The sequence below is a fragment of the Salvelinus fontinalis genome, chromosome 17 (assembly GCF_029448725.1).
Source record: "Salvelinus fontinalis isolate EN_2023a chromosome 17, ASM2944872v1, whole genome shotgun sequence".
NCBI classification, from domain to species: Eukaryota; Metazoa; Chordata; class Actinopteri; order Salmoniformes; family Salmonidae; genus Salvelinus; species Salvelinus fontinalis.
The window spans coordinates 37430811-37449575 of NC_074681.1; positions in this window are offsets into that span (position 1 = coordinate 37430811).

An 18765-nucleotide genomic window follows, 5' to 3' on the forward strand; every position below is an offset into this window, starting at 1 on the left:
TGTTTGTCTTCAGGAAGGCAGTGAGTTGATTGCGCAACAGCTTTTCAAAAAAATTTGAGAGGAATGGAAGATTCGATATAGGCCAATAGTTTTTTATATTTTCTGGGTCAAGGTTTGGCTTTTTCAAGAGAGGCTTTATTACTGCCACTTTTAGTGAGTTTGGTACACATCCGGTGGATAGAGAGCCGTTTATTATGTTCAACATAGGAGGGCCAAGCACATGAAGCAGCTCTTTCAGTAGTTTAGTTGGAATAGGATCCAGTATGCAGCTTGAAGGTTTAGAGGCCATGATTATTTTCATCATTGTGTCAAGAGATATAGTACTAAAACACTTAAGTGTCTCTCTTGATCCTAGGTCCTGGCAGAATTGTGCAGACTCAGGACAGCTAAGCTTTGGAGGAATACGCAGATTTAAAGAGGAGTCCGTAATTTGCTTTCTAATGATCATGATCTTTTCCTCAAAGAAGTTCATGAATTTATTACTGCTGAAGTGAAAGCCATCCTCACTTGGGGAGTAGCCATCCTCACTATTAGTAGCCTATACCTATCCATGTTACATTGAACAGGGTGAATGGAATATGAATGAGCCATCCAATATGCTGTAATAGAATTAAGGCCATGCTCATGAAAAATGTATAATCCTCCCTCATTTTGAATGGCACTGACCGCCACTGACTCATATTTTCCTAATACAGTCCATACCTCCTCCCTCTTGTTCACACACAGTTAAAAATGTCCCTGTCTCTCTCTCTGTGTGTGTGTGTGTGTGTGTGTGTGTGTGTGTGTGTGTGTGTGTGTGTGTGTGTGTGTGTGTGTGTGTGTGTGTGTGTGTGTGTGTGTGTGTGTGTGTGTGTGTGTGTGTGTGTGTGTGTGTGTGTGTGTGTGTGTGTGTGTGTGTGTGTGTGTGTGTGTGTGATTGTTGGCATTCCTCAGTGTTCCCTCTCTACATCTGGTAATCATTAGTCATGTCAGTATAAAGAGGATTTTGTGCGTAGTCAGAATCCAGTGCGTCAGTATGGAGCAGGCTGTGTGGTTGCTGTGTGTCCTGTGTCTGCAGGTCTGTCTGCTCTCCACCACGGCCCTCCCTGGACAAGACAGACGGACAGCAGCCTTTCAGACCAACCAAGCCATGGTGAGACATTCCTCTGGATTCTACTAGGTTTATTCCCTGTCCTATAATCTGTGATTACAACTCTATTCCTGGAGAGCTACCCTCCTGTATATTTTCACTCCAACCCCAGTTGTAACTAACCTGGTGCAGTTTCTCAACTAGCTAATTATTAGAATCAAGTGCGCTAGAGGAGGCGGTTTTCATGGGGGACTGTTGGGGGGGGGGGGGGGTCTTGGATGGTTTGGGGCAGCAGGGAGCCTGGCGGTTGGGAGCATTGGGCCAGTGGCCAAGAGATCGCTGGTTCGGGTGAGTCGACTTGGTGAGGGATCTGTCGATTGACCCTGATTGCTCCTGTGGGACACTCTGGATGGGAGCATCTTCTAAATGACTAGAATGTAATGTAAATGTTGAGCGGCTTCACGGCAGGTGGATTGTACATTTTATTATTAAATAAATAAATAAAATAATTAAAGGGTGCTAAACTAGGGTTGGGGCGAAAACCTACAGGACGGTAACTCTCCAGGAACCGAGTTGGAGAGCCCTGCTCTAGACTGACACACAGTTAGAATGTGAACATTGGTATAGAAATCACGTTCATTCTGAACCACTCTCAACAGGGAGGCTCTTCCCCATTCCTCCCAGCACCTCCACCTCGGGTAAGAAACAATTTGATCACATATTACCGCATTACATTTCCACATGATTTCTACATAACAAAAAAAACACAAAGGCAGTAGCCTAGCAAAGATTTTGCTTTGAGACATGATCCATTCTAACGGTATCATCATTTGGACATCAGGTAGACATAAAGCCACTGGTTGTGCAGCTCAGAGCAAAGAGACATGAGGAGAGTGTCCCCGACGGAGACAGGGTAAAGGGATGCGGCGGCCAGCGTCCAGGGGGTTGTTCAGTGATGAAGAATGCTATAAGACCTCCACCGCCACCCGAGGTTTGAGAGAGAGAAAGAAACAGAGAGAGAGACACTATAGTGTTGAAAAGTGTAAAGGATATGTAGACTTACACCTGATTTTAAGTAAGGTGCTACATCTCTGTCAAGGGAATAAGTAACCTTAAATGTATCAAAACTACACTCTTAGAAAGAAGAGGGTTCCAAAAGGGTTCCACCTGCATAAAATAATTGTTCTTCAAAAGGTTCTCCCATGGGGACAGCCGAAGAACCCTTTAAGGTTCTAGATAGCACTTTTTTTCTAAGAGTGTATAAACTGTCTGATAGAGTGGACAGCCCATATCATAACAATGCTATTGTCCTGTCATACTGCAAGGTTGATATGAAATCTCTTAAATCCATTTCATATTGTATGCCGTTCTCAAGGAAACCCTGACTTTGTGATCAGTTACAGTAACAGATTTGATCGGAATCACTATGCTCATTTCCACTCTTAATCCTTTCACCTCAGAGTTCAAGGACTAAGAGGCATGAGAGAACTAAGGGCAGACGCAAAAGACCCTATCGTCCTGGAGCCTTGGCTGCATTTCGCGAACCAGCTGTTCCTGTAAGTGTGGTGTACCCGACAATTGTCCATATAAGGGAATGCTAGAGGTTTACATGATGGTATATGTATCTGATTATATTAATCCTTTGCTGCCATACGTACACAAAAATGTATCTGTGCATTCAGCCTTACAGATCCTCAGCATAGAAGAAGACGGTACTGAGACACAGGACAGGCCATGGAGAGAAACCCACCGCTGGAACTTGCTTTATTTAGGGTCATAAGTGAAATAAGCATGAAAAGAACATGTGGTATCGACAGTAAAACACTCGGTCCTGCTTTATTTGAAGTGCATCTTGAGAAAGCTTTAAAAAAACATTCATATAGGCTTCATAAGAACTGCATAAATAGGTCACAAATAATCTATGACTGTATTTCATGCTCTATAAAATATTTCTAAATGTGATTTCTAAATGTGAACAAATAAATGTGTGGTTATGTCATACAGTTATGCCACATTATGAATCTTTATAGAGCAAGATATAAAGTTATAGATGATGTGTGAAGCATCTATGTGGTGCTTTATGAAGACTTCATAAAATGCATTTCAAAGAAAGCGGGACTAAACTTTCATTGACTTTGTTTTCAGTTTTCCAGCAATGCAATTATAAATAAAACTCTCCCGTGCTATGGACTGTACGAGACTATGAAAGCAATTCACTCATTTCTGATTGTTCTGTAAGACAAATCACATTGGGGTCACCAAACTTGTAGGTGATGTTATGTTCCTGGAATCTAGTTAGTTCCTGGAATCGACTCTGTATTTTAATGTTATTCAAAGCCAGTTAAAACAAAGGAAACAAAAATGTCAAGACACACATTCAATGTATTTGCTTCAGTAGTCAATAATCTCACAATTTTTCTTTATTCTCTGTCAAATGCTCAATGTTACTGCATATTTTACCATCAACAGTTTTATATATCTGTTCTACTAAATAGAAATGTATATACAGGACAGGAACACAATTCAATGTATTCCTACTGTGGTTATTACGAGAGATTTGACTCAATCCAGAAAGCATCACAACCCCAGATGTTTTGATTTTTGATAAGGTCATCGTGGACGTTTGAAATATCTCCACAAGTTCCAATCAACAGTTGAAACTTGGGTAGATTTAGGGAGGCAGTGAGAGAATATACACATGTTGAAAACAGAGTTAGAAGACCAGCTGTCTGCAACTTAACAGAGCAGTGAATCACCTCAATGCTGTCTTTGGGCGGTGCCGCATTAGCCTGGAATCCAAGCTGATGTGTTCTGTTTTACCAGTGAATCAGTTCGGATCCAAGACTAGTGCAGTGTAGACACTTGGCCAAAGAGCAGAACCTTAGCAGATAAATATTTACAGAACAACATACTTCAGCCTTAACTTGATGGAAATGTACAGAAAGATCGTAAATCATTAATTTCCCTCCTAACTCCCACAGATAAAGACTTGATCCAATATCATCATTACGTGTGTACTGAATCTTGAGTCCTGGACTCTGTGAACTCTCTATATACATCCTTAAAATTGTGATTACAGCTCACAGACTTCAACATACATACACTATATATACAAAAGTATGTGGACACTCCTTCAAATTTAGTCAATTTGGATATTTCAGCTAGAAGTGGGGGAGACATAATTGGGGGGGGGGGGGGGGGGGGGGGGGTTTATCCCATTTTTGGGGCATCTAATGCTAATTTCCGGCATTTCTACACAACCTAATATGGCCCTTCTGGCCATCTCTTTTTAGAACAATATAAAGTACGCAAAAATGCCCAGTCATCAAGCTAGGTAAGAGATAATTATTAAATATGTTTAAGTACCAATTCCAAGATGGCGTAGCAGTCGGACGCGTCTTGTCCCGTCCTGTCCCGTGTATATATCGTTTTTCCCCTCATTTTTTTCGTATATATTTTGTATATATTCTAATTCCTATTTCCATCTACGGACTGAATATACTCTCCTGCAAGCCGCCTCACCCAATGTGGTACGGATATTTTTTATACTTTAGAACCGGAACCCCCATCAGAGGCTAGCCAGCTAACTAGCTACTAGCTAGTAGTCAGTTAGCCACTGCTAGCGGTCTTCACTGTTAACTCGGACACCAGCCAGCCTCAGCTCGGTCAATACCTGCCAGTCTGCACAGCGCGATATCAACCCAGAGCATATCGGACTGCTTTTTCTCTACCACATCTCCGGATTCCTACCTCAAGATCTGAACCTTTACACCGGATCATCGCAGCTAGCTAGTGGATACTCCTGGCTAACGTCTCTGTCCCAAAGCAAGCACCAGTTAGCCTTGAGCTAGCCTCGAGCTAGGCCCATCTCCCGGCTAGCCGAAGAGGTCCACCAGCTAATTCTTGGGCTACAATACCTCTTTTGCCAATTGGCCTGGACCCTTTACTGCCGACACGGAGCCCTGCCGATCCATCATAATCGTCCAAGGTGGTTTCAACAGGCTCTTCCGTTGCGACATCGCCGGAGGCCGATCTGCTAGCCCCGGCCCTCTAGCTGTCTGAATCGCCGTGTCTCCAGCTCGCCTAGTGTAGTAGTGACTACTGAATCGGCTCCCTGACTCGTCTATTGCTACTCTTTGGACCCTATGATCACTTGGCTACACATGCCTCTCCCTAATGTTAATATGCTTTCTCTATTGCTGTTTTGGTTAGTGAGTATTCTCTTATTTCACTGTAGAGCCCCCAGCCCTGCCCAACATGCCTTAGATAGCCCTTTTGTTCATCCCCCAACACATGCGGTGACCTCACCTGGCTTAACTGGTGCCTCTAGAGACACAACCTCTCTCATTGTCACTCATCATCCGACCATACCCTTGTCTGTACATTATGGCTTGAATCTATTCTTCCACGCTCAGATATCTGCTCCTTTTACTCTCTGTTCCAAACGCACTAGACGACCAGTTCTAATAGCCTTTAGCCGTACCCTTATCCTACTCCTCCTTTGTTCCGCTGGTGATGTGGAGGTTAACCCAGGCCCTGCAGCCCCCAGCACCACTCCCATTCCCCAGGCGCTCTCATTTGTTGACGTCTGTAAATGTAAAAGCCTTGGTTTCATGCATGTTAACATTAGAAGCCTCCTCCCTAAGTTTGTTTTATTCACTGCTTTAGCACACTCCACCAACACTGATGTCCTAGCCGTGTCTGAATCCTGGCTTAGGAAGACCACCAAAAATCCAGAAATGTCCATCCCCAACTACAACATTTTCCGACAAGATAGAACTGCCCAAGGGGGCGTAGTTGCAATCTATTGCAGAGATAGCCTGCAGAGTTCTGTCATACTATCCAGATCTGTGCCCAAACAATTCGAGCTTCTACTTTTAAAAATCCACCTTTTCAGAAACAAGTCTCTCACCATTGCCGCTTGTTATAGACCCCCCTCAGCCCCCAGCTGTGCCCTTGACACCATATGTGAACTGATTGCCCCCATCTATCTTCAGATTTTGCACTGTTAGGTCACCTAAACTGGGACATGCTTAACACCCTGGCCGTCCTACAATCTAAGCTAGATGCCCTCAATCTCACACAAATTATCAAGGAACCTATCAGGTACAATGCTAAATCCGTAATCATGGGCACCCTCTTAGATATCATCCTGACCAACTTGCCCTCTAAATACACCTCTGCTGTCTTCAACCAGGATCTCAGCGATTGCCTGCGTCCGTAATGGGTCCGCGCTCAAAACAACCACCTCTCATCACTGTCAAACGCTCCCTAAAACACTTCAATGAGCAGGCCTTTCTAATCGACCTGGCCCCGGTATCCTGGAAGGATATTGACCTCATCCCGTCAGTAGAGGATGCTTGGTTGCTCTTTTAAAAGTGCTTTCCTCACCATCTTAAATAAGTATGCCCCATTTAAATAAATGTAGAACTAAAAATAGACATTGCCCTTGGTTCACCCCAGACTTGAGTGCCCTTGACCAGCACAAAAACATCCTGTGGTGTTCTGCATTAGCATCGAATAGCCCCTGCGATATGCAACTTTTCAGGGAAGTCAAGAACCAATATACACAGTCAGTTAGAAAAGATAAAGCTAGCTTTTTCAAACAGAAATTTGCATCCTGTAGCACTAATTCAAAAAAGTTTTGGGACACTGTAAAGTCCATGGAGAATAAGAGTACCTCCTCCCAGCTGCCCACTGCACTGAGGCTAGGAAAGACTGTCACCACCGATAAATCTACGATAATCGATCATTTCAATAAGCATTTTTCTACGGCTGGCCATGCTTTCCACCTGGCTACCCCTACCCCAGCCAACAGCTCTGCACCCCCTGCAGCAACTTTCACAAGCCCCCAAGACACTCTAGACCCAAACTGTTATAGACCTATATCCATCCTGCCCTGCCTTTGTAAAATCTTCGAAAGCCAAGTTATCAAACAGATCACAGACCCTTTTGAATCCCACCGTACCTTCTCCACTATGCAATATGGTTTCTGAGCTGGTCATGGGTGAACCTCAGCCACGCTCAAGGTCCTAAACGATAGCACAACCGCCATCGATAAAAGACAGTACTGTGCAGCCGTCTTCATCGACCTGGCCAAGGCTTTCGACTCTTGTCAATCACTGCATTCTTATCTGCAGTTGTAAATGAGAACTTGTTCTCAACTGGCATTCCAGTGATTGATAAGACTGAACTAGATCAATGATAATTCAATAATCACTATTGTGTTGCACCTTTAACTAATAGCCTAACAAATGAACAACTCTTGCAAATAAAGTAGAAAGACTTCTGATTGTCTTTATTAACACATCCTCTATATAAAATTTCAGCCAGCCTGAACCGCCTGCACGCTCAACACTCACCAGTCTAGTCAATAACTCAACACTCTCCCCGACACAATTTCCTTCCCATCTTTTTTTGTCTCAAGGAAAGTTTTATAAAAACACACATAAACTTACATACTAACACACAGAAACAGTACACCCTCCACATAATTCATATCATAGGACTAATAGTACTGTAGAGCTTTTTTTACTTGCACACAATAGAGCTGGGTCACCCTGTCCCATCCCTAGGGGTCCACGGCCCTGCAGCGCCCCAACTCAACACAAACCCCACTCAGCTTTAGTATCTTAGTGAAACATTCATTATTGGTTTCAGGTGTGTTTGGCCAAGGCCAGAATGTCAACCAACAGTACGGCAGACCGAGGGCCAGGACTGAGCAGCCCAACAGCTAGAGTTTGCTTTAATAGGTAGGTATCTTCCCTGACGTGGGCTTGTTTTCAATGCAGATCCCTTTTGTTGTACTGTATTCCATATAAGGCATTCAAACCTTGTGAAAGTTGCCAGTATACCCTTAATCTTGTAATCAATCAAATCTAGTGATACATAACTTGACATTTCTTCCATCCATTGTGGGAGGATAACCAACCTTCCAATTAACGGCAATGCACTTCTTAGCTGCTATAAATGCTAGGTTACACAGTTTCTTCTGATAACAGTCTCCAGTATCAACATTTCCAAGCAAACAAAACCAGGGAGAAGGGAGACTCTGTAGACATGCTGAGATAAAGAACATACTCTTTGACAGAACTCAGCCAGCCTTCACAAGACCATAACATAATATATTATATGAACATGACTGGGCATTCTGTATCCATTCATCATCTATATCCATTCATCATCATCAATAGCGTCTCCCAGGACTTCATCACATTTTTGTTTGACATGTTTTGTGTCATGGGGAAAAGCCTCTATCAACCATTGATACAGTTTGAAAATCACATTTAGAGGTTTAAAAGAGTGTTGCAATCTTTGAAGCTTCTTGCTTGTCCAGTGTTTGCTGCACTGAGAAAATAAAGTGTTGTATCTGCAAAAATTCACCTCAGCTCCGTCAAAGACTGGTCTTCCATGGTGGCCTGACCCTGATGAGACCCCTTTCACCATCTGATCCTTTTTAAATGAGGCATGACCAATAATTACATCGGTGTACATTTATACATTATATTATCCATGAATAGAATCAATGGTTCAACAATTGAAATTACCATTATTCCCAGGTCCCAGACTGTAGCCTACCCATCAACACAAGATGGAACTTTGAATCCATTCACTGGTTGTTGTAATATACTGCAAAATTCAACTAGCTGCTAGTAGTTCATTCACTTGAGTCTAGAGGGGATGAAACATTAGCTAACATAACATGTCAGTTACACTACTGGCTCAGCACTGGGAATATACACTACCGTTCAAAAGTTTGGGGTCACTTAGAAATGTCCTTGTTTTTGAAATAGAAGCACATTTTTTGTCCATTAAATGAACATCAAATTGATCTGGAATACACTGTAAACATTGTTAATGTTGTAAATGACTATTGTAGCTGGAAACGGCTGATTTTGTAATGGAATATCTACATAGGCGTACAGAGGCCCATTATCAGCAACCATCACTCCTGTGTTCCAATGGCACGTTGTGTTAACTAATCCAAGTGTATAATTTTAAAAGGCTAATTGATCATTAGAAAATCCTTTTGCAATTATGTTAGCACAGCTGAAAACTGTTGTTCTGATTAAAGAAGCAATAAAACTGCCCTTCTTTAGACTAGTTGAGTATCTGGAGCATCAGCATTTGTGGGTTCGATTACAGGCTCAAAATGGGCAGAAACAAATAACTTTCTTCTGAAACTTTCAGACTTTGACTGTCAGTCTATTCTTGTTCTGAGAAATTAAGGCTATTCCATGTGAGAAACTGCCAAGAAACTGAAGATCTCGTAGAACGCTGTGTGCTACTCCCTTCACAAAACAGTGCAAATTGGCTCTAACCAGAATAGAAAGAGGAGTGGGAGGCCCCGGTACACAACTGAGCAAGAGAACAAGTACATTAGAGTGTCTAGTTTGAGAAACAGACGCCTCACAAGTCCTCAACTGGCAGCTTCATTAAATAGTACCCATAAAACACCAGTCTCAACATTAACAGTGAAGAGGCGACTCCGGGATGCTGGCCTTCTAGGCAGAGTTGCAAAGAAAAAGCCATATCTCAGACTGGGCAGTAAAAAGAAAAGATTAAGATGGGCAAAAGAACACAGACACTGGACAGAGGAACTCTGCCTAGAAGGCCAGCATCCCGGAGTCGCCTCTTCACTGTTGACATTGAGACTGGAGTGATGAATCATGCTTCACCATCTGGGAGTCAGACGGACTAATCTTGGTTTGACGGATGCCAGGAGAACGCTACCTGCCTGAATGCATAGTGCCAACTGTAAAGTTTGGTGGGGGAGGAATAATTATCTGAGGCTGTTTTCCTGGTTCGGGCTAAGTCCCTTAGTTCCTGTGAATGGAAATCTTAATGCAACAGCATACAATGACATTCTAGACGATTCTGTGTTTTCAACTTTGTGGCAACAGTTTGGGTAAAGCCCTTTCCGGAAATGATTGGGACTCTGTACATGATTAGGGCGCTGGGCAGTGGTGCCCTGCGGAGTTTGTTTGTTCGTTGTTTAAACTAATCCGTTTTGTTGCTTTGTTTATGTAATTTAATAGTGTTTTATGTTGAGTCGGATTACTGATTAGGCTATGGTAGAGCAACGTGAAGTGCATACAGTGGATTATTCTCCTACTTGGATACATTTTTCTGGTACCAGAAACTGCATGCGAACTTCTGAGAAAGTCTGCGGCACAACACGCCCCCTATAGCAGAAACGTTATTTTACAATGTAACAACTCACGTTCGGGAGAATGGATTAAAGGGGACATACCTGCAGAGATCGTGAGACAAAACAAACCAGGCGAACGACTACTAAAAAGGAAGAGGAAAAGGGAAGGGGGTGTGGCCAGAGGTTGAGGAGGAACCAAAACAAATATTCCGCTTCCAACTATTCTGCTCTCCAATGTCCAATTGCTTAATTGCGGGCCAGTATCTATATGAATACAGGGAGGCCTGTGTGATGGCCTTTTCTGAAACTTGGCAGTCGAAGGCGATGCCCGACTCTGAAGTCCCCCCTGACGGATTCACTATCACTCGTATGGACAGAGACAGTGAAGCTACTGGTAAGGAGCACGGAGGCGGAGTCTGTGGTCTGATAAATTATAGATGGTGTAAAACTATGATTGTCTCGGAAAAAAAGGATGCACTCTGATATAGAGCTATTGTCAGTGTCGCAGCGCCCCTTCTACCTCCCCCGGGAATTCCCCCAGCTGTTTCTGAACGTTGTTTATATCCATCCAAGAGCAAACAGTGGCAATGCAGCTGACATCATTTTTAACATCACTCAAGAGCTTGATGCGATTTCCCCTGATGCGCCCGAATTCCTCATGGGGGATTTCAATAGCTGCACACTCAAGCATACTTTGAGTACTTACACCCAGTGTGTGACTTGCCTAACAAGGAAAAATAAGATCATTGACTTACAGCATGTTACGGCTCGGTCCCCAAAGCGTGTTCATCCTTGGGTGGGTCAGATCTTAACACTGTTTTTCCCTAACCAACTTATAGACAGTTACTCAAAAGGGAGAAGGCGGTGGAAAAACAAATACAGGTGTGGGACAATGACAGTATTGATCAATTGCAGGGATGCTTTGATTGTACCTCCTGGAGTGTATTTGAAGAATCATCCGATGACCTGAACGAGTAATGTCTGGCTTTATTGAATTCTGTGTTGATTTGGTGATCTCCACGAAAAAACTTGTAAGATATTTCCTAACAATAAACCATGGGTGATCAAAGAATTGAAGGTGGTGCTTAGCAAGAAAAAACAAGTGTTTGCCTCCGGGAATCCACTCGAAAGAAAAGAGGTACAGAGATAGGTGAACAAAGGGATAAAAAAGGCGATATGCCAGTACAAGGATAAGGTGCAACAGATAATGTCAGAGGGAGACTCTCGGTCTGCCTGGTTGGGCATTAAGAATATGGCAAACGCCCCCTTCAAAGGGAGGCAACGTATCGATCCCTGCCTGGACGAGAGGGGGTGTCTCTCTACAGCCAACGAACTAAACAAGTTCTTCACCCGCTTTGATACAGGGAACGCCCCTGCTCCCCAGGCCTGTCTGGAGGAGGATGTCATGGCAACCGAGAGCGCGCTTGTCATCAATGAGGTAGTCGTACGAGTGTTCAAAAGCACTGGAGCGCGAAAGAGCCCGGGGCCTGATAACATAAGTGGTCGTGTCTTGAAACACTGTTCCACTCAGCTGAGAGGTGTATTCTGCTCTATCTTTCAGAGGTCCCTGGATACATTGGCAATTCCATCTCTATGGAAAAAATATATTGTCTGCTTCAAATGAGTACAGACCTGTCGCTCTTACCTCTCTCTTGATTAAATCTATTGAAAAGATCATCAAGGCAGAGATAATCAACACCACCAGACACCTTCTTGACCCCCTCCAATTTGCATTCCAGTCAGAGAGAGGGACAGATGATGCCATCTTCTCGCTCTTACATTTGGTGTACATGCATTTGGAGGGCAGTAAAACCCATGTGCGTATCATGTTTGCAGATTTATCCTCTGCGTTTAACACAATCAATCCGTTGATCCTTGCGGACAGACTGGGAGGAGACTTCGGACTTGATGCTTATCACATGGATCACCAACTTCCTAACTGATAGGTCTCAGCAGGCACGAGTTGGCAACACACTCTCTGAGGTGCGCAATACTTCAGTTGGAACCCCACCGGGCAGTGTTCTTTCACCAGTACTATACATACTGTATACAGACAGCTGCCGGAGCCGGTTCCCAGGGCGACACCTGATCAAATATGCTGACGATACTGCTTTGGTCAGACGATACTGCTTTGGTGTGAGTCATCCCATCTAAAAGTAAATACGTCAAAAACAAAGGACATGATGATTGGCTTTTGAAGGAACACTACCATGCACACACCATCACAGATAAAAGGTGATCCCATTGAAATATTGGAGGAGTACAAATACCTTGGACTAGTCATTGACAGCAAGCTGCCCTAGAACAGGTTACTGGCGCTATTTTTAAGAAAGGCCAACAGAGACTGTATTTCCTACGGAAACTGTACTTTTCATGGTTTTCTTTTAGAAATCATTTATTGAGAACATTCTGTCCTACTGCTTGACCTGGTGGTTTGGGAATATCAAGGTTGCACAGAAAAATAGGTTGGGTAAGATAGTCAGGACTTGCGGAAAAGGCAGCAACAGCAAGAGCTTTCATCTCTCTACCTGGGCAGAGCCCTCCATAAGGCAAATAAAATAGCGGTTGACTCTTCCCATCCACTCCACCATGAATTCCAGCTCCTTCCCTCTGGTTGCAGGTACAGACTACCTAAGGTAAAACAAATAGCAAGACCAAGAACTCTTTTATTCCAAATGCAATTCTGCAACTTAACAAAATGTTGGACTAATTAAACTTAGCACTTGCACTATGAAACTGCACTTTCCCTGCCTACTTGCTTGTAAATATCCTTTGCTATTTATTTTTATATATGATATGTTTTATGACTGCTGCAAGATGAGTTGCCTCTCTGAGGACATTAAAGTTTTCTGAATCTTTCCTGTTTCAGCATGACAATGCCCCCATGCACAAAGTGAGGTTTATAAAGAAATGTTGAGATAGGTGTGGAAGAACTTGACTGTCCTGCACAGAGCCCTGATCTCAACCCCATAGAACACCTTTAGGATGAATTGGAACGCAGCCTGCTCAACATCAGTTCCCGACCTCACTAAGACTCTTGTGGCTGAATGAAAGCAAGTCCAAGCAGCAATGTTCCAACAGCTATTGGAAAGCATTCCCAGAAGAGTGGAGGCTGTTATAGCAAGAAAGGGAGGACCAACTCCATTTTAATTCCCATGATTTTGGAATGAGACGAGCCGGTGTCCACATACTTTTGGTTATGTAGTGTACATCATGCGATGTGACAGGGAGGGTGTGTGTTGGCCTGTATATTCCTTCTCATTGGCTACATCTGCTGGCCAGGAGAGAGCGTGGCACCTAAATATAATTAGCTTGGCAGTTGGGTGGTGGCTGTTTTAGCCTGGCTTTGGCCAGATCTGCTTTGGTCGGGAGGGTATCAAGCGCATGAAGCAAGACGGTGGATGGTGGTTGGAAAAGCGCGCTTGTGTGAAATGTAAACGCGTCGCGGTAGCTTTTGATAAAGAAGAACATCAACACGAAGCAGCGGTATTATAAGTGGGATGCACTGCTTGAGCACTACATACCGAGGGGTTCGTGCTGATGGTACAGAGATTGTGACAGCCGGTTAAATGGTTAAATGGTGTCCCTTGGGAAGGCAAGAACAAGATGTATGTCAGGAGAAATGCAGTATTATCGTAAGGAGATGTATACTTGGAATACGGAGGCGGAATGGAGGGGAAAAGAGAGGCAGAAGAGGTGTAAGAGAGAGAGGGAGGAAGAGGGTGAGCTTGAGTCAGTTAAAAATTGGGGAAAATTTAATTTGGTTTGTTAAAGAAGAATGGTAGAAAGTAGAAAGTGTAAGCAGAGTGAGTTGAAGACAGGAAGATAAATGGAAGTGAATGAGGTCAAAGTATCGTAGGTGGTAGGTATGGTGAAGTTCTCGGAGCCCAAAGCTTTATTGGGAAAAAGTGGAAACTTGCCTTTTGGCTGATCCATTTGTGGTTTCAGGGTGGGTGAAAACAGAGTAGGGTGCTGTGGAATCGGTGAAGGTAACCAGAAGCTGTCTTGTGATAATTGTTTGTGTTTCTGCTGGTCAGAAGGAGAAGGCGCTCCGCGTTAAACAAATGTGGGTGAGAAATGTGAATTGTTTTGCTCTCAAGAAAAGGGCACCATTGAAAGGAGTGATTACTGGGGTAGCAGTAAATGTAAAAGTTGACCAACTGAAGGGGATGCTCGTGGTTTGGTTCGACGCAGACAGGGTGGCATGAGTGGTGAAACAGAAGAGTCATTGTCTGTTCTTCTGAGTTTTGATGTTGAATCTCTGTCTGACAAAGTGATGTTAGGATATATAAGTTATTCAAATCAAATGTATTTATTTATAAAGCCCTTCTTACATCAGCTGATATCTCAAAGTGCTGTACAGAAACCCAGCCTAAAACCCCAAACAGCAAGCAATGCAGGTGTTGAAGCACGGTGGCTAGGAAAAACTCCCTAGAAAGGCCAGAACCTAGGAAGAAACCTAGAGAGGAACCAGGCTATGAGGGGTGGCCAGTCATCATCTGGCTGTCCCGGGTGGAGATTGTAACAGAACATGGCCAAGATGTTCAAATGTTCATAGATGACCAACAGGGTCAAATAATAATATCCTAATACATTACGTTGTTACAGGTGTCAGGCTTATGGGCATGTGGGAGCAGTGTGTAGGAGGGAGGTTCCTAGGTGTGAGAAGTGTGCAGAAGGGCATGAGACAAAGGAATGAGTAGCATTGGGGAAAGTAGTAGTATGTGTTAATTGTAAGGGTGCCCAAGGGGCTGGGGATCAGAAATGTCCGTTACGAGAGAGGCAGGTTGAGGTTTCCAGGGTTAGAGTAGTGCAGAAGTTGTCATATGCTGAGGCAGTGAAGAAAGTAGAGGAAGATGGGTCAAGGGGGAGGGATCCTGAAAGGAGTGGTGTGAGTAGTATGTCTACTAGTACAGAGAGATAGGTCAACAAGTGATATATGTTCCAGTAAGATTGGATTTTTTTGCATTTAAAGAAATGGTTATCAACTGTACTTCAGGGATGGAACGTAAGTCACAGAAAATTGAGGTTGTGGTGGCAGCTGCAGAGAGTTATTTGGGTGTGTGAGACTTGACCCAGATTCATCCGTCGGACTGCCAAATCTGGGTTTGGCGGATGCCAGGAGAACACAACCTGCCCGAATGCATAGTGCCAACTGTAAAGTTTGGTGGATGAGGAATAATGGAATAATGGTCTGGGGCTGGACTTGGAAAGCAATTCACTAATTTCTGATTGTTCTGTAAAACAAATCACATTGAGCTCACCAAACTTGTAGGGGTATTGCTATGTTCCTGGAATCGACTCTGTATTTTAATGTTATTCAAAGCCTTAAATCACAGTTAAAACAAAGGAAACAAACATTTCAAGACACGCATTCAATGTATTTGCTTCAGTAGTCAATCATTTCACGTCTCTATTCTCTGTCAAATGCTCAATGTTACTGCATATTTTACCATAGCAAACCTTTCAACAGTTTTATATGTCTGTTCTACTAAATATAAATGTTATATCTAGAACATGAACACAATCCAATTTATTCCTACTGTGGTTATTACGAGAGATTTGACTCAATCCAGAAAGCATCACAACCCCAGATGTTTTGATTTTTGATAAGGTCATCATGGACGTTTGCAATATCTCCACAAGTTCCAATCAACAGTTGAAACTTAGGTGGATTTAGGGAGGCAGTGAGAGAATATACACATGTTGAAAACAGAGTTAGAAGACCAGCTGTCTGCAACTTAACAGAGCAGTGAATCACCTCAATGCTCTCTTTGGGCGGTGCCGCATTAGCCTGGAATCCAAGCTGATGTGTTCTGTTTTACCAGTGAATCAGTTCGGATCCCAGACTAGTGCAGTGTAGACACTTGGCCAAAGAGCAGAACCTTAGCAGATAAATATTTACAGAACGACATACTTCAGCCTTAACTTGATGGAAATGTACAGAAAGATGTACTCCCACAGATAAAGACTTGATCCAATATCAACAAACACGTGTACTGAATTTCGAGTCCTGAACTCTTTGAACCCTCCATAATCCATCCTTAAAAATGCAATTCTAGCTCATGGGCTAAAACTTAATCTCAGCAAAAAAAGAAGCGTCTTCTCACTATCAACTGCATTTATTTTCAGCAAACTTAACGTGTAAATATTTGTATGAACATAACAAGATTGAACAACTGAGACATAACTGAATAAGTTCCTGTTAGGTGAGAATTATTGGTTAATTGAATGATTAGAATATTCCGCCCTGAAACATATAATTGTATGGAAGTGATTAGAATGTATAACATCATAATCAATAAATGTGTAGTCCTAGACAGAATTAGGGTAAAGACAATATGTCTTTATGGTATTATAAACACAGACTGTCTGAGCTTGGTGCCGACCTGACTAGAGATTTGGGAAAAGAACGTATGTCTCAAGGACAAGGTCACTAATCTCTGGCGGCTGGGTAGCAGGACATGTGTGTGCGTCTGTTTGTATGCATGTGTGTGTGTGTGAAGTCAGTATAAAATTAATTGTTTTGTATTCCTGACTTTAGGACGTTCCGGTGAATAAACCTTTTTGACTATCTATTGTAGCTGGGCCTCCGTCTGTTTCATTCGACCAGGATCTTACAAATTCTGGTTTGCAGACTGAGTAATATAATTAAATTGGGTTATATACCTTGAGAACTAAATTCTCTTATCAGTTCCACAGACATGTGACTAACCAAAATGGAATAATGTGTCCCTGAACAAAGGGGGGGGGGGGGTCAAAATCAAAAGTAACAGTCAGTATTTGGTGTGGCCACCAGCTGCATTACGTACTGCAGTGCATCTCCTCATGAACTGAACCAGATTTGCTAGTTCTTGCTATGAGATGTTACCCCACTCTTCCACCAAGGCACCTGCAAGTTCCCGGACATTTCTGGCGGGAATGGCCCTCACCCTCCGATCCAACAGGTCCCAGACGTGCTCAATGGGATCCGGGCTCTTCGCTGGCCATAGCAGAACACTGACATTCCTGTCTTGCAGGAAATCACGCACAGAACGAGCAGTATGGCTGGTGGCATTGTCATGCTGGAGGGTCATGTCAGGATGAGCCTGCAGGAATTGTACCACATGAGGGAGGAGGATGTCTTCCCTGTAGCGCACAGCGTTGAGATTGCCTGCAATGACAACAAGATCAGTCCGATGATGCTGTGACACACCGCCCCAGATCATGACAACCCTCCACCTCAAAATCAATCCTGCTCCAGAGTACAGACCTCGGTGTAATGCTCATTCCTTCGACGATAAACTAGAATCCGACCATCGCCCCTGGTGAGACAAATCCGTGACTCGTCAGTGAAGAGCACTTTTTGCCAGTCCTGTCTGGTCCAGCGACGGTGGGTTTGTGCCCATAGACGACGTTGTTGCGGTGATGTCTGGTGAGGACCTGCCTAATAACAGGCCTACAAGCCCTCAGTCCAGCCTCTCAGCCTATTGCGGACAGTCTGAGCACTGATGGAGGGATTGTACATTCCAAGTGTAACTCGGGCAGTTGTTGTTGCCATCCTGTACCTGTCCCGCAGGTGGGATGTTCGGATGTACCAATCATGTGCAGGTGTTGTTACACGTGGTCTGCCACTGAGAGGATGATCAGCTGTCCGTCCTGTCTCCCTGTAGCGCTGTCTTAGGCGTCTCACAGTACGCACATTGCAATGTATTGCCCTGGCCACATCTGCAGTCCTCATGCCTCCTTGCAGCATGCCTAAGGCAAGTTCACGCAGATGAGCAGGGACCCTGGGCATTTTTCTTTTGGTGTTTTTCAGAGTCAGTAGAAAGGCCTTTTTAGTGTCCTAAGTTTTCATAACTGTGACCTTAATTGCCTACCGTCTGTAAGCTGTTAGGTTCTTAACGACCGTTCCACAGGTGCATGTTCATTAATTGTTTATGCTTCATTGAACAAGCATGGGAAACGGTGTAAAACCCTTTACAATGAAGATATGTGAAGTTATTTGGATTTTTACGAATTATCTTGGAAAGACAGGGTCCTGAAAAAGGGATGTTTCTTTTTTTTGCTGCGTTTACATACATCAATGATGACAATATTGTAATATTATGCCATTGTACTGCTTAACTCTATTCCGTTATTATTCCATTGCACTTTATATTGCTATACAATTCATGAAGTCACGGAAACTGTGGTTTATTTTCTGTGAATTGTTTCTCTGTGTCCTTACTCACAGGAGAGAAATATTTTGTTTTCTCCAAACAAGACAAAAACTTTGACCACTTTTCACAAAGTAAAAAATTGCCCTTGTGTAACCTACAACTTAGTGTGAAAGCTTTGACATCCCTGTCAGCTAGCGCGTAGATTTACACACACATTGACAATCCGGTTTGTTGTTGGTTATTTCTCTCTTGTTTTCACTGCACTAACATCTGATTTGCGTTTTTTCATCTCTTCATTTATGAAATAACTTTTTGAAAGAGCTCACGCTGTAATATCTAATGAAATGAATTAGGTCTTTAATTTTGCGGTGTGGTTCACCATCACTCAAATTCATCTTCTCCAG